The sequence below is a fragment of the Cyanistes caeruleus genome, chromosome 12 (genome assembly GCF_971803275.1).
Source record: "Cyanistes caeruleus chromosome 12, bCyaCae1.hap1.1, whole genome shotgun sequence".
Taxonomy (NCBI): domain Eukaryota; kingdom Metazoa; phylum Chordata; class Aves; order Passeriformes; family Paridae; genus Cyanistes; species Cyanistes caeruleus.
In genome coordinates, this window is record NC_141712.1 from 10,181,535 (window position 1) to 10,185,398 (window position 3,864).

A 3,864-nucleotide genomic window follows, 5' to 3' on the forward strand; every position below is an offset into this window, starting at 1 on the left:
TTCTTGGTGAAGAGTAAGTTAAACACATGGCAAAAAAAAAAAAAAAAAAAAAAAGAAAAAGAAAAAGAAAATCAATACATAAAAATACCCAAATTATCTCTTACAGAATCAATAATATAAAACATATCTCCATTATGCCCTGGTTTAATTGAAACTACATTTCTCTGAACCTTGCCAGAAAAAAAAGGAGAATATGGCTACAGACTTCATGCACCCACTTTTTATCTGCATGACCTGCTTCAATAGCTAAGCCAAGTTTCATTAAAAATTATTGGTCTCATAACTTTTTTTTTTCTCTGCCAAAAGACTCCCATATGGCACCAATATCAAGATAAAGTCGTGGCTGTGCAAAGTTTTTCCCCACTCTTAATTTTTTAAAAAACTATAAAGTGATTTTATGGCAAAGTCAAAAACCATCAAGGATGATAAGATCTCACTTGATAAAAGTCTCATGGGCTGTTGTGCTAGTTTTGAAATGGGGTATTTTTATCTGAAAGAAGTCACAGGAGATGTTCTCTTGTCTTATACACAACACTGAACTATAGCAGCTCAGTGGAATATTATCCACTTACAGGGTGCTTTGCTAACACATATTGTGGTATTAAGGAATTCTTTTGTGTTACTGTGGCATCTGCTAAAAATGTCAGATGTGATCACAGGCCTTGCAAAACAAGTATTTTAACAACCAAAACCTTATGATAGGTTATATTTCAGTGACTTGGAAACAACACTGCATTATCTGAGAAAACAGCACAGATGTTGCTTAATAAACTGCTCAGTTTATGCATTGTATTAACCTCATGAAACATTTATGCAAATCTTGCATTAACAAAAGGTAAAAGAATCATTATAGGTTATGAAGAAAACAATGTGACAACCTTTGTTTTTACCTCCATGTTTTATGGGGGCATTTTAACTCTTAGGGGTTTCTGTTTAGGAAGACACAAGGGCATTATAGATTTTCATCTATTTTGTTTTCAGTTCTGCTATCGTTCCTTCCAGCTGATTTCACATTTTATAATGCTAATAGTGGGTGTATGGTTTTGAGTTTCTCTACTGTCAGCTGGTCAGTAGGTCTGGGGGATATATTTAATGGAATCTGACAGCTGATGGAACTGATCTCATTGAAAGGGGATTTGATATGTGGGATGAATGTGGTGACCCTCAATTCGACATATTAATGACCATTATTATTCAAACTCTTGCAGCCAATATAACTCTTTTTCTTGGACACAGCAGTACATGTGTATAAAAGAAATGACTTATGGATGAGTTAGTCCATATACTAGTTTTGAGTGTCATTTAGATAGCATGTCAAAACAGATTAGCTATTTTACCCTGAGATAAAATTAAAGGAAAAGCCTTTGTACTTTGTACACTTGTAAACAAAGCAATGATAAAAATGGGTAGTTTCACTGGACTGAGTGAGAAATCCAGCAAACACACACACCTCCAACTGTGGGAAAAAGCGTTCTGTGCTCTGGGCAATTGAAAATAAAACTCAGCAGTGTCAGATACTGCAGCTGCAACCAACAGGTCCTGCTCTGCTGTAGGTCACCCAAAGAAGTTATACACACTCTCTGCACAAACAGCTTCTAGAAAAAGAGAAAGGTATAAATCTTACTCTACACAAATCAGAATTTATGTAACTAAACTAGCAGAACTTCACATTCTGCACTGACACGTAACAAAATATTTATGGTTTCATTTACTTTCTGTTGGTAGGAAAAATTTGGCCCAATCAAAGCTGTGCATGATGGGACAAATAATGCCATATTCACAAAAGTCCTGAGATTCCTGCCATCTTTTGGCAGAAGGGAAGCTGGTCACAGATGCTTTAACAGATGTGTAGAGGACACAAAAGAAAATCTTAATATATGAGCAAGAATCACAAGGAACCATTTGATTTTAAATTATGTGCTACTGCTATTTTTCAGGTCACAAATATAAAATCTATTATTGATCTTGAGCATTGCCTCCTATTTTGAATGTCTTTCAAAGCCAAGGGCACTCTAATGCCATTCAATCAATAACTGCTTTCACATTTTTGATGCAAATATGCAATTTGCTTACAGATTTTAAAGGCTACTAATGTACATTGCCTGTTCTTTTCTAGCATGTCTGAAGAGGGGTGATGTTCTACAATATTTAGCCAAGGTGCCTGCTGTGCCAGGCAGGACATTCAAAACCTTTGCAGACTGTTTTATGGCCCTGGTGGTGCATGAATAATAAAAGCACATTGCATTTCTTTCCTTTCCTGCTTTAACAAGCTCTCCAAAGTGAGGAGAAAGCTCTAAAAGAAACCAGATAAAATGAAGCCACCACCAAAATAATGCACTGAGACACTTGACCTACACATGTAAGTATTGCAGCAGATGAGGAATGCATCAATAACCTTAAAGTTATTAAGGAAACCATCTGAGAAGGAGGATGTAATTAGATCATAGCAGTGATATTCACATTTGGTTTCCACATTTTTGAGGATTCAGTCTACATTTAGGATATCTCAATTAATGTATGGTTTGAAAGGCTTAACCATATGATGACACTCAATTACTCATTCATCTAGCCAAATATGTTAAAAGTACTTGGAAAGTCAGTTCTTTAATCTTTTATGAATTGCCTTTATCTGAACATTGTCAGCACATGGACAAGGGCATCGTGTATCGTGACCAGCTTATGTTTACTTTCTTGCTCATCATCTATTGATGGAAATTCAAGCTAGGATTGTTTCTCAAACTTAATATCTATTCATTCAGGACAAGATAGAAGTTGAAGTAAAGGTACACTTAAGTACTCACAAGGAACATGAACACAAACAGAATCAAGATACTGCTAACATGAGAAAGATCTTATTGTGCATGTGAATTTTGTCTGAAAATTTAGACCCTTAATACTCTAATGCACATTCAGTTTTCAGATCCTTCCTGCAGAGTTGCCTCGATGTCCACAAGCTGAGCTCGCCTTATGGGTACTCTGTTTTTTATCATTATGTTTTACTTTGGAAAAAGCATCTCACTTCAAGATAAAAGCATCTGCAATAGGTTCTCTGCAGAAAGGAAACAAAAAGGTTAATTCCCTATCTTTGAATCCTCAAACTCATTTATAGCCCTGTTTGAAATATTGATTATTAGTTCTGGCTGATAATAACCACTGTCATAGTGCCAGTACTTCATTTTTGATCTTTCCAATGCTCCTGCACAAGAACAATTTCATCTGACCATTGGAAGTCACATATAACTGCATATATTTACTTAAGTGTATCCCTATAGACATAGAACCAGCACAACAAAAACAACAAAAAAGCATAAAAAACATTAATTTCCTTCTTATAATTTTAAAAGGACCAAGGCTTTCTGCATGTCTACTGTCACACAGAGAAATTTGGACCAGAAATCAACAATCATCCCACTATATTTTAAGGGAAACTAACATAAAATAAACCATAGGAAATAGAAATCATTGTTTAGCTGGTTTTGTTCTACTTCATGTAAGATGAATATAACACTCTGCAGACTTTAGGACTCTGAGTGCTACACAATCCCACATTTTGGCTTGCTGAACCTGAACCCCAGCTGCTCTGATAACAGACCCTTTGAAACTGCAACAACTTTGAATAAAAGCGATGTTTGCAGTAATGATGTTACATGGATGGCAGATTAATCATTGCTGCACATATTTCTCAGGGTCTTTTTGTGTTGGTGTTAAATGGGTGCTTAGCACTCTGAACACCTGAAACTTCACTCCTTTGCACATTTTCTGAACAGTAAAATGAAATGAGGGAATCCCATCACCTATTAGAAAAGGCGGGACTTTACATGTCTTAAACATGTTAATATTTATTATCAAATCCTGTGAGAAAAG